The 13,811-nt window shown below is 34.3% G+C and overlaps 1 protein-coding gene and 1 long non-coding RNA gene across 4 annotated transcripts in view; both read right to left on the reverse strand.

Moving 5' to 3' along the window:
* LOC111507735 (multiple PDZ domain protein) overlaps nt 1-13,811 on the reverse strand; it is a 463,358-nt gene that overhangs the window by 213,815 nt on the left and 235,732 nt on the right. The window lies entirely within an intron of this gene.
* On the reverse strand, nt 10,379-11,381 carry LOC141484888 (uncharacterized). Its single transcript, XR_012466859.1, has 2 exons — nt 10,625-11,381; nt 10,379-10,571 (listed from the first exon to the last, which is right to left on the reverse strand). It is a non-coding gene; the product is annotated as an uncharacterized lncRNA (long non-coding RNA).

Consider the following 13,811-nt stretch of genomic DNA (forward strand, 5'->3'; position numbering starts at 1 on the left):
GTTGTCAGAGCCAGCAGAGCTGTTTTTTATTCCTATAAGGAGTTTGAGCACTGTGGCTTCATCTATAAGTTGGAAACTGAATTCTTTTTCACAAAAGACAATATTATCGTAAAAAGTATTTATGGAAGTAGTAGCTGAGTTCTTAGGTATGTTATCTATGAAGAAATTATTTATTGCATTTGCGTCTTTGAACACATTTGTTTTCTTTTCCTTGGAGGACGAAACTGCAGTAACGTTGGTTACAAATAAAAGTGGTATAAAAACCCAAGAAGTTTAAATTCTCATATTTTCATTTGGTGATTCAATATGAATGAATAATTGAACAATTTTCATACTATGAACTTTACTCAAGATTTTCACTACACAGTAGTTTCTTCAGTTGATATGGAGAATTAATAAGCGTGAAGTTAAAACTATATTTGTCGTCCGTTCCGTTGTTTCCTAAATTCAAACTTGTTTTACCTTGTATTCATAAACCCAAACAACAATGTTTTCCTCTGTTCAAAATTCAGTTGTCAATTCGTTCTGTAGACTTTTGTTCAGAGCAAGTGACCTCTTTTAGATATTTGGATTGGAATTGATTCAAATAAAACGATGGGGTAGTTTCACATACTTTTTGACAGCTTCCACATATTTTAATTTGCGAAAACCGTTCTAATTGAATGATAAGTTCCTGTGTAGTTCACAGTTCATCCTCGAATATATGTATTAATAATGAAAATACACTCAAAAGCTTTGAACTGTGCTGCACACAATGAAATTATTTCTTCATTTCAAAATATACTCGCGATTTCTCTGGCAACTGAATCAAAAGAAATCAGACAGCGTAAAAAATGTGTTCAGGTGAAAAAATTGTCACTCTCGACATGAAATTTGAATCGGATTATGTTTTGAAGTATGTTATTTCAGGAAGTGAAAAAAACAATATTGACACAAACCAGATAAGACAACTGAGCCATAGAGATATTCTTCGCGAATATTCGAAATTTTCAAAGTACTGATTCAGTCTTCAGATTTCGAATTTATCGTTATCATCAAGAACAATTTAATATTGATTGAACGACTCTTTGAAATTAAATATGTTAAGAGGAGATTCACAACTTATCAAAAGGGAGAAGCAGGGTAGACCCTTAACATGGAGGTTAATTTGCTTGAAAATTTCAAGCTATTTCAATGCAATGAAACATTTACTTGCATTTTCTCATCGTAAGTGAATTTTTGACTCGATACCAAAATCAATTGATTTACTTATTGCAACAAAATACTTTGAAATATCGAAAGATATCAAATGAATAAAAATATTAATGACTCATTGTATTTGTATTGTATTTATATTTATCATTTTTCGGGATTGTAAAAATAATGCAAACTTTGATTAAGTTCCTCAAAGTTTCACCGATATGAGTGAAAGATTGAAAAGACTGATTCATTCACTGTGTAATTCTGATATATGCTACGAATCATACGTTGAAACGTAATTTCAACTTGCACGAGTTTCAATTTTGTTGTCGTTTCAAACCACTTTTTTAGTCATGAGGAAACTTGAAATCACTATTATTGTTCGGATGAAATTATGAGTTTTATATTTAAAGAAAATATAATACAGAATATACAAGCACTACGGGAAAATCCATAAGTCGCTTTCAGAGCGGTGCCTGTGCGAAAGTAGCGATTCACATTAGATTCGAATCTAGTTTTTATAGTGGGCAACCAGTAGTTATTCATAATATGCATATATTATGTACTTTGCTATATATATATACATATATATATATATATATATATATATATATATATATATATATATATATATATATATATATATATAATATATATATATATATATATATATATATATATATATATATATATATAGTGTATAGATCAGTGTATTCATAATAATCAGAATACTGTACTATTCTGTACTATTTGCAAAATTAAATAAGAAAAGCTCCATTCAGATTTTCTGTGACTTCTGGGGGTCACTTTTCACTGAAATGAAGGTGAAAAAATAAATTCAGACGGCTGCAATTCACTTTTCTCATTTATTTATTCATTCATAATCTTTACATATTTTAATTATATTTCATATTATATTTCATCATTGCATTCCTAAGTTCTTCACTTATACAATGTGTCCAAGTGTCCAAGGTAAAGAGGACCAGAATGTGAAAGTTGGAAGTCGTAAGAGTTACAACGTTGGATAATTAGAAAAACGTTGTTTATTCATTTGTTCAAACCAGTATTTCTCAATACTTTTTTTAATATCGATGATTCTACATTTTCTATACTTCATATACGGAAAAAACATTGCAACATTGTTTTTTCCGAGACCGTGTGAAAGTCAAAAATTATTTTTCACTTGGGGAAGTTTTTCAAATGTTTCAGAGTACTTCGACTCACACATATTTTATAAAAACCAGAGAATTTATTTGAATGACGTTTCAAAATTTACTAATTAAACGATTAGTGATACATCACTGAAGTTTTCTTCTTGAAAATAATGTTATATAAAGTGTTTTTTTCCAGTCCACATAAAAAATAAAATTGGTGATGACTTTTTAGAGACGAAATATCGAATTGAAAATCTGTAAATGTCATCTTGTACAGCTTGAAAATTGGCAATGAAATTGTGTTTTTGATTTTTGAAACCTTCTTATGTATTTCCAGAAAAAATGAATACCTACGGAACTACTCGGAATTTCCTAATTTTCAAAACATAATTTGAATAAGAAGTGAAATTATTTTTTTTAATCTCCCCATTTTGGACATACAGCATAATCACCATGGGAACTGATGAGATAAATTTATTTTTCATACACAAATGTCTAGACACTCTAGCAATCCAATACGAAAATCTTCAATAAAATTTTTTCTCTAGGAACCTTTGGAGATTATTGGAAACAAAGCTTCTTGAAACCAATACATAAAATAGGAGATAAAAAAATATTAGGAATTATAGAGCAGTTTGCAATCAGTCAGAGATGGTTGAAATGTTCGATTCTATGCTTACAAAGAAACTTTCCTAGGACTGTAAGTCTTTACTCAATCCCCAACAAGACGGTTTCTCAGAACGTAACTCCACTTGTAACAACTTTGCTCTTTAAAGAAACCGCTAAACTGAAAATCTTGAGAGGAGCCTACAGGTGGACTCTGTCTATACTGACTTTTCGAAAGCCTATGACAGAGTCAAGCGCACGGGCTACTTATAGCTAAAATTCAAACGCTTGTATAGGCGGGTATATTTTTTGCAAGTAATCGATAGCTTCCTAACTGATAGAACTCTGTAAAATATGGACAAACAACATCTACGACCATTCAGGTTACATAAGGTTTACCACAGGAAACTCATATGGGACCACTGCTGTTTAACTTGTTTGTATCGGACATAGAGTTCATTTTCAAATATTGAGAATTTCTTATGTTTGCGGACGATCTCAAACCCTATTGAGCGATTACTTGCCAGAAAGATGCCGAATTAGTTCAAAAATATTTTTTTCCATGTGGTGTAGAAATAATTTGTTAGAGGTATACATCGATAAGTGTCAAATCATTACGTTCGCTGAAATTAGAAGTTCAATATTTTTTGAATATAAAATGAATAATATAGCTCTCAAAAGAAAAGAATATATTGGCGATCTGGGAGTTAAATTTGATAGCAAATTAATTTCAATCTTCAAGTATCAGAAATTGTGACAGAAAATCTCAAAATGCTAGGTTTAATGTTTCATTTTTCAATTAAAACAAAAAAGACTTTATATTGTGCTTTTGTAAGATCCATTCTTGTATATTGTTCGGTTATATGGGACTCATACTATAACGTAAATATCGGTTTGATTGAGAATGTTCAAAAGAAATTCTTAAGGAATTGTGCTTTTCGCTATGGTATTTAACGAAATGAATATGAGTACAGTCAACTCTTAACTCAGTTAAATATAAAACTATTGGAATTCAGAAGAATTTCTATGAACTTGAGTTTCCGCTTCATAATAATAAATAGTGAGTTCAACTGCCCAGAACTACTTCAACTAGTAACTTTTCATATAAAAAAAGATACGAGAAATCAGATTTCTCGTATTCTGAAGCTGGGAAATCAATATCATAATAACTTAAATATGTTTAATGTGTCAATTGTCTTTACCCTACCATTTTCTTTGTAAGTACCAGATTTTTTACCTCACTTTCGTTGAAAGTACCAGATTTCTTTAATATTTCAGTAATGTAATCACTAGACATAAGGATTCATAATATTTTGATTTCACACTTCGCTGAATGTTTTGTAAAATTGTAAATTGTAATGAAGACACTAGATATGAGCAGTCAAAAATACTTTGTACTTCTTCATACTTTGTTAAATATGTTTTCGTAAATTGGCTTTGCTGTTAAATAGATAAATAATATGATTTGTAATTCTCAATGATCGTGATAATCTACCCACTAGCTACATAATCAATAAACCTCCTACTTTGAAACCCCGTTCTTTGGAACGTCAGGAGTATTCGATCCAAGACTTTGGGGAAACATAGTTGTCACCCGACATTTCAGATGGGGAAATTGGTAACGACCGATGACCTTGATCCCTCAACCGCAACACGGGGAGGCAGTGCTTTGAGTTCACGTTTTCACGCACGTTTCCAGACTTATCCTCATAACCCAATTGTTTCTCTCCATCGACATTGTAGGTATCAATTTACTATACCGAATTTTCGTTTTCTCATCATCACTGTCTATGCGCCACCCAAAAAAATGGCTTCTTTAAAAATTGATCTCGTTGGGAGCTGAATTAATGAAGACGAATCATCATTATGTCAGAAGAATTTCATACAGAACGTTCTTGAAAATTTAAAATGGAAAATTGTGAGTCTATTAGGACCCCTCAGGATGCTAATGAAAAATTATTTCCAGCAGAGAAATTGAATACAAAAGAAATGGATAAGTATCCTTATCAATTTTCAATAGTATGCATTTACCTCTCAGCAAGACCAATGGGCATTCTAAGTCAGTTCACTCAAGATTATGGTAGCATGCACTGGAAAGTAGCCAAGCAGGTGCTATGCTATTTGAAGGGAACATACATTTTTTCAGTGACAGTGACCTGTGAGAAGGCATGTTAGATATCGTATTTCATCCCTACTATAGTCCAACAATTGTTTGGCATCAATCTTGGAAAGGTGAATAAACGCCTTGGAGTGAGCCAATCCTGGAATACCCTGACGTAAGTCCATAAATCTTCCTGCTATCCATGTGTTCAATCTTTGTTTGGCAAAGCCTAAAGCGATGCCAATTACAGGTTCTGGTCCGATGAAGCTGCTTGCAGCACCCTTCTTTGCAAGTGAGTCAGTAGCATCATTGCCGTCCAGGCCAGTGTAGCCAGGAATACAGACCAGAGATAATTTGTTGAGTCATCCTATCGAGGAGAGTCGTTTTTGGCATTTTGCTACCAATTTACAGGTTGCTTGGTAGGAGCCCATAGCTTCCACTGCCTAGGAGTCAAGAGCTTTCAATGCCGCTTATCTGTCCGAGAATGTTTTCATTGACTTACTAGTGTATGAGGTTGGATTTTTCAAATCCCTCCGCACACAATTCAATAGCAGATTGATATCTCTGTCCTGGGTTTGCGACTGAAAACACCTGCACCTAAACTTGAAGGTGTTTTTGATCCATCTGTAAACAAACAACTATCTGCACTTGATATTTCCTTCTTCCGGAGGATCCAGTCCTCTCTAGTCAGGAACAGTACTTTATAAGGCAGTTCGTAGTTGAACAGTTGGTGGCATAAAGTCAGAGGTCATATCCAGAATGCTGTGACTTCTAGTGTCAACCAACAGTCTGTTGCACTCTGCATTAATTTGATTCGTACAATTGGCAGTATGCACAAGTCTGTATGCAGTCTATCTAGCCTATCTCTCCAGAAAAATGTGGAAGGGATGTAGATTTAGAAAGGATCTCCATGGCCGCTAACGGTGTGGTATTTAGAATTATTCATTTTCTAGTAAATTATATTTTCCCCCACCAGAAATAGCTTGATGGCAAAATAATTCTTGACGTACAATATCCAAAGTATATTGAATCTTTCTTTTTTCTTTTATTTTGTCTGTTTGTGCGGCTGTAAATTCTACATAGTACTTCCGTCTGGTAGACGGTAGTACTCCATTTTGCAATAAATGTAAACTTTTTTTTACTTATATTGAAACTTCTAATATTCGAAACTGATATTCAGACTCAATTTAGGTTCTAGATCTAATTCAGGCTCATTTACTTTTGTGTTTCCATTCACAATGTGATTTAGTATGTAAAATATCTATTGTTTTATTCTAGAATGTTTTATTTATTATACCACGATCATTTCGAATGATGTTCAAAGAATGTTCAATATGCTTTGGATTCAATTGAAAAGAGGTTATTGATGGTATTTTCATTTTACTCCCTCTTTGTTTAAGCGCTGGATTGATAAACTGTTATTCAATGACTCAAATCAAACCAATTCTTATATTTCAAAATTCAGACAGAAAAAATATTGAAAGAAAATTATTGAACAAGAAACATATACCAGACTATCATCTGTCAGGTATGTTCGTCGTGGTATTAGCCAGTGAAGTAGATGTTTCCTGGTAGGCATTTAATAGAACCTACGTTGAAGGGAGAGAAAAAAGCTTAAAACAAGAAACAAAGCAATAAGCTTTGTTGATTTTCAGCTGCTTCAGAATTCATTCAATAAGATGTTAAAATTCAACTTTGTGAGTTGTACAATGAAATTTCTGAAAGTCAATTACGGAGTGGGATGCCTACTACTTGGCAAGTAAATTTACTTTTTCAGTTGCTGTTTTTTATGTGCTGCGATAGTAAAAAACTTTCCATACATCTGATACTAAGTGGGACTATTTCATTCGAAAAGTTTGTATACTAGATGTCTTTCGAATCTTTTGGTGGTTCTATTCATTGAGAGGTTCGCAAACAGAGGACAGAAGCCTTATCCAGTACCAAGACCGAATATTTGGCATTAAGAGAAACAGGCAAAGTAGCCATTTATTTGAGTAGTTTTTTTCATGAGATAGATATCTACGAACAGCAAAATATTAGGTGCTGAGCAATCTAGTTTTTAGTTCTCGAATCATTTCGCCAGAGGTAACTATAAACAGGAGTAGATCGATATTGCATACTTACCATCTGCTGAACTAGTGACTGATATTTTGGCTAAATCTCTTCAAGGCAAACATGATCATTTCATGAAATTCATGGGAGTTTCGTAAAATAGAGTTACCTGAACATGGAACTTCGTTAGTGTCAGATCTGAATTAGAATCGACCTTCAGCTTATGAATTGATTTATTTGTTGAGTGGTGAGTATCGACGATTGAAAGATTTGCGTTTTAGAAAGGATGTAATTTGGAATATTTGCTGATGTCTACATTATTCTTGATATTCAGGGTACTTCTCAGCAGAGAGTAATTTGCCCATAATGACGGTGTTTTAAAAGTTTTTGCCAAATTTAACGTCAAGATGAGTATCAGCTTCTTTTTTTTAATTGAAAATAACCGCATCAACCTTATGATTATTAGCGACGGAAAATATATTTTAAATCTGTTTTAAATATGTTTGTCCATTAATCAGCTATCGCCCCCATACGAACGACAATCAGAAGTTGAGAAACTTGTGTGAGCTAAGGACTAACGAGGTCTTACCTTTTAACGTGTGATTCCTAACACCGTTGCAGAATCATCCTAGCTTCAACCAAATAAATTCTCTCGAGAAAAATATCTGGTCGAGGCAGGAATCAAACCCACGGTCTTCCGATCGTGAGTCGGGCGCACTACCACCGCGGCCAATTTCACAACAACTTACAAGCAGTAACTACAATAATTGAAAAATTATATTTTGTTGGACAAGTTCAAAACACTTAAATAACACAGGTCAACAGTGTTTTTGTCACATGAACTTTGTGATGTGTTTTGTTTATGTTGGCCTACCCCCATTATAAATATATAATAATTTTGCATCAGCTAACATACATTTTATTTTCGTTAGGTACATCGCAAATATGCAACGAAAGTGTTCTACTAACCCTGACAGTTTTGTTATGTGTGTGAAGAATCAGCTTTTACATCCCAGCGTAGAAATTTCACCCCATTAATTGAACAGTGCTTTTAAGTGCTTTAAATATTTTGGATTTACTGTGCAGCATCAAGTTTAATTCTGGGTCCCAGTTAAATGTTGTCTAACGTGGTTGGGATTTCATTTGAGCCAAACAAACGAAGTCCAAACATACTATCCAGTATCCATAGTCCCCAACTGCTTGTGCCGAAGCCTCTAAATCGACCAGAAAGTCGGGATTCGAGTCCGGAATATTCACATGAGGAATATGAAGCTAGTGACCCAATTTTTGAACCGCAAACACAAAGTGATTTAAACGATTTATTACATGATTTGAATATGTCTAAAAAACAAGCTGAGATTTGGGGTCTAGATTAAAGGACTGGAGTATACTTTCAAAAGTTTCTTATTTTCGATATTGTGACAATGAAATAAAAGCTTACATTTCTATAAAAATTGTCATAATATTTATGTTGTGATAACTTTATTGAATTTTGAATATGATCCAAGTCACTGGCGATTGTTCATTGACTTCTCAAAAACTAGTTTGAAAGCAGTGTTGCTGCATAACAGAAACGAACACCCTTCAGTGCCGGTTGCTTATGGTTCTGATTTGGAAGAGAAAATATGATATTTCTTCATGAAAAAATGAAATACAGTGAACACGCTTGGAAAATTTGTGGCGATTTAAACGTTATTTATTATTTGCTTGCACTACATGTTGAATACACAAAATTTTGCTGTTTCATTTACAAATGGGACAAAAAAGTCACTAATAAAATAAAATGTGGCTCAAGCGTGAGTCACTTACTCCAGGCCGTAAAAATGTTAAAAAGAAGCCTTTAGTGAACCCTGATGAAATACTTTTACCACCGTTGCACTCGGTCTAATGAAAAAATGTGTAAAAACTATGCGCAAAGATGTCAGTGGATTTTTATACTTGAAATAAAATTTCTCTAAACTCAGCGACGCGAAAATTGAAGGGAGAACATTTGTAGGCTAACAAATACGACAACTCATGAAGGATAAGGGCTCTGAAGGAGAACTAAATGACCCGGAAAAAATCGCCTGGAAATGTTTTGAGAGTGTTACCATAAATTTCCTAGGAAATCATAAAGCGGAAAACACAAAGACTGAATAGAGGAACTAATAATGTCAGATAAAGCTTTGGGGTGTAATGTGTCCTAAAAATACGTATGGTTGACTCTCATCTAGTTTTGGGTGCTGTGAGTGACGAACAAGGAAAGATATTCCATCAGGACATTTACTTAATAGAGAAGCGTTATCAATGGAAATGGCACCCAGGAATGCTAGCTGATTATTGTTGGAAACTCAGGAGGGACCTAGCAGAAGACAAATATTCACGAAAATTATAAATATTTATTGTACAGTAAAAAATAATTTCTCCGAGTATAGTTGATTTTTGTAATTTTCACCAAAATATATGCTTTGATGTTAAGGCAAAAACCTGTTGTGTCAATTTTTTTCATTGAAACAATATCGGTTAGTGACCCTAGTAGATTCAAAGTTTGATATAAGTTTTCATGTTATAAAAAAAAAGTTAAAATTTTGTTGACCAGTGTAATTCATAATCTTCTTAGCACTGAAATAGCTCAAGGATTCCTGGGTTTCCTTCGATATTTTGTACATTTCACTTTCTAATTGAAACACTGGACACTGGACTATGATGATATGCACTGTCAGTGCAACTTCACAAATGTGGCATTGTGCTTGATCTGTCAGAGATATCAAGTACTCGTGGGTGAGTTTGGTGTGTCCTAATCGAAGTCGAGTGATAACTTGCTCCCTCCTTTTCAGTGCTCTATAGTTCCACGGTGCGACTTTGTGTTTCCATTCTCCATTGAATGGAGTAATCTGCCATTCAATGTGTCACTTACTCAACAATACATGTTCTTGAAGTATTGTTTCAGGTCAGTACTAGGGATATACGTTGTTGTTCCCTCGTTTGGGTTCAGCTTCTTTTTGATGGTCAAAATTGAAGGGTACAGGGGAAAAATCACTTTTTGTTACATTCGATCTAGAGGCATTTTTAAGGTTATATTCACTTTTGTTAGGACATGTGCTGGTAGATTGATGAACTATTAAGGTATGTTGACTTGTCAAAAGGTTTTACGTGTGTACGCTCATGCGTAATAAAATAAAATATCCCAACGCACTAATTTTTGGAAAATATGATAATGAAACCCTGACTTAGCTTGTTTTCCCCATAATATTACTCGCAGATCGGGCCAATTTCGGCTATATATGCTGATTATCAGGTAAGTTAATTCATAAATAATATTATCACACATTTTGTTACAAAGTATATTTAAAGAAATGTTTAATGTGAACAATGTAATTGAATTTATTTTTTAGCTTGACGGTGTGGAATATTTTCAAAATAGTCTTGCGCTATGGGCCCACAAAACTTTTTTAGGCACTGGAGGTCAGCATATTTTTCGGCAGATATTGGCAGCATCCCTAAAAGTTGAATATAATGAAAAACAGAATAATTTATGCAACTATCTTGTTACCTTCGTAACTTGGTTCAGGCAATATGAATTCGTTCCCATTCAGACGTCGCTGCACGCGCTTCTGCTTCTTCTCCGTTAATATAGCTGTTTCCCACATTCCATTGAATGAGCATCGATACCTCATTAGTCGTGGATGTTCCTTTGTAATCTCCAGTTCCCTTATTGGCCGAGTGGGGAAAGGGCATTTTTTCTTTTGATAAAGAGCAGTTAATTGCTGGGACCACTGGCGGAAAATTGTTTGATTTTGTTCATTAATTTTTACGACAAAGAATGGTGACGGCTTGCATCTAGATGACTGCAGTAGTTCACACATTTCTTCAAGTGTCTCTACTCTGGCCTTAGTGTTCATAAGGCCCATGTTTTTGTCATTTTCCATGTACGAATGTCCCCTGATCGTAATCAAGACGTTTCTGATACTGAACGACATGATGTAAAAATCGAAAAACGGTGTAGTTCTTGTTTTGCCCTCCGCACGAATCGCAAAATATTTCTAGTTTCCTAACCTGTGGACCCAGTTGGTTATAGAGGAAGTTGAAGAGTAAAGAACAGATATCATCACTGCCCTTTTTTCCAATACTTTCTGGGTATACGTAAAACACACTTTCGGATGTAGAGAGTGTGTGTATATTAAAAAGATATATCGAAAGTTGGCGCTTATAATAAACATCATTTGTTGAAATGTTAGGCAATGGAAATTTTTTTCCAAAGTCCATGCATATGGATTCCTGACTTTTGTCTTTACGGCTGGCGAATTTAGACCTCTTCTTATGGTTGTAAAATTCGCCTTGTGAACCATATTTTCTGTATTTGAATTACGATTCTCAATGGTTGTTTTTAAGCGTTTCTGTTCATCTGCAACATTCGTACTAGACAGTTCATGTTCCAGGCTTTTAATTTTTGATAAGTACTGGTCACAAGTACTACACGTGTAAGTTCGTGGGTAACCGAATGAGATATTAAAGTTGTCATTGAATATAGTACGGTAACTTTCGTAAGATATTGTTGAACAATCTGGGTGAAGCTGCTTGAACATTCCAAACATTTTTTTGAGGTTCAAGTCCTCAGGTAAGTAAGTTTTCCTCGAATCGGCCAAACTGTAGTGACTAGCTCGTCCTTTGAATGATGCAATGTGCTGGTTAACGAGCTCAGTTGTTTTCTGCGATAATTTGTTAGGTCTATTAGTATGGCACCCTCTACGATCTTTGGGAGGCACACTAGTATACTTCAAAGCTTTTACAAGATATTCAACCTTACCTTTCGTAATTCTATGCAAAGCAGTGAATTCTTGTCTGCAAATAGTTTGCTCTGTGATAGCATTATCAATGGTGTATCTCACTTTGTACGCAACTGCACAATCTCTCAGAGATGCTTCCTCTTCAGGTTTACAAGGCCGTCTTTGTGCAACTGGTAAAATACTCTTCAATCCGCATAGATGAGGCTATTGAAATGCTTTATTATATTTTGTTTGGCTACGACTGGAATTATTTCCGCGCACTTAAATCTCTTGCAGTTACATTCTTTCCCGATTTCATGCGTTTGTAAACGTAACTTCTTACTAACCTCTGTCAGCCTTCCATGTTTCGGTCTCTTTTTTGAAGTTTTCGGTATATTGTTACTAAATTCAATATCACTGTTATCAGTATTTTCCATTCTTAAATGAATTCAAGGCACTCAAACTAAAGAAATACAGAATATTATTGAACCCTTTGTTGTTCGAACAGGTTGGAACTCGACTGCCGATCCTGAGTGTCGTATCGCGATACATAGACGTGACTTAGCCGATTCTTTTCCTGTACTGCATGGACTTAGCCTGTTTTTCCCCTGCATGGGTTATTTCCCCTTTTTGATTTACTGAAACGAAAGATCTTTTGATGGGTTACAATCTGCGCGCTCTATCTCAAAATTCGCAAATGACTGACTTAGCCGGTTTTTCCCCTGTACCCTTCAATTATTAAATTCGATAAGGTACGCAGTAACTTATCGGCATGAACTGAAAAGTTTGTACTTTTTACACGTTTATAATGCTCTCCATTTTAATTTTCATATCTTTCAGATTGTGGAAGGTCGATATCAAATTGAACCCGCGAATTTCTGTAGGAGCATTAATGCAAAGTTTTTATGATTGAATATCTGACTCCATCGTTTCAATTTGATTAGGACAGTGACAGTGATGGAAATTATGAGAATGATGTAAAACTAGCCGCCGAAAGTCAAGAATAATTACACCTATATATAGATGTTAATTTCATGGCTGTCAGTTTAATCGCTTGGGAAGAAGCGTTTTATTAGAATCAATACCACAAGATCTCGAAATTCCATCGATGATGAATTTTCGTTTCTCCCCGAAAACTTTCTCATTTAGCATTACCACGAGAGCCACTAGCATGACAAGAAAACGAGTTTGTAAGACGAATGATGGCTATTGCTGATTGCTCGAATGATATTGCTGAAACTTTTCTAAAATATTCCCAACTGAATGCATCTATTTAAGAACAAGCAATTTGACTTCATTGTCGAATACTTACAATTATTGTGGAACGACCACTAGAGGAAGAGATGTATGGCATATTCTTACACAAAGGAGAATCTATTGTTTCAAAAAACATGATGCTATTCCAGCAAGAGCTTTAGGTAAACGAGAAAAAATTTATTTCGAAGTGTAGTAAAAGAGAGGGATATGATGGATGTTTTTCAATCTATACTCTATCTATACTAAATTATAAATGTGAAAGTTTGTGAGGATGGATAAATGTATGTTTGTATGTATGTTTGTGTCTCTTTCACGCCTAAACGACTGAACGGATTTAGATGAAACTTTACATAAATACAAATTATACATCACAATAGGCTACAATTCCTGCTCCCTGAGAGCTGTCTTGGCGTGCGCTTCTTATACCGTTGGAGTTACATGCAGATAATGTACCGTAATATTGTTTATCTTAAATAGTTCTAACTAAAGTCCGCGATGGAATATATCTCTACCTCTTATGTGGTAACGTATTCAAAAAACACTTTATTGTGTGTTTTTTGAATGCGTTAGTTATGGATTTTCATCACATTTTAGAATATCTGTCAAATTTCTATAAAAATGATAGATTTGTCGTTTTAAGTATTTAATATAGATAAACTGTCTTTTACACTAAGTAATTTGGACGAATCGTTCAAAAGTTGTCACGATAAGATTAAC

This window comes from Leptinotarsa decemlineata, unplaced genomic scaffold (genome assembly GCF_025532065.1).
Source record: "Leptinotarsa decemlineata unplaced genomic scaffold, Ldec_3_MD MMD2_tig00026299_RagTag_RagTag, whole genome shotgun sequence".
Classification (NCBI taxonomy): Eukaryota; Metazoa; Arthropoda; class Insecta; order Coleoptera; family Chrysomelidae; genus Leptinotarsa; species Leptinotarsa decemlineata.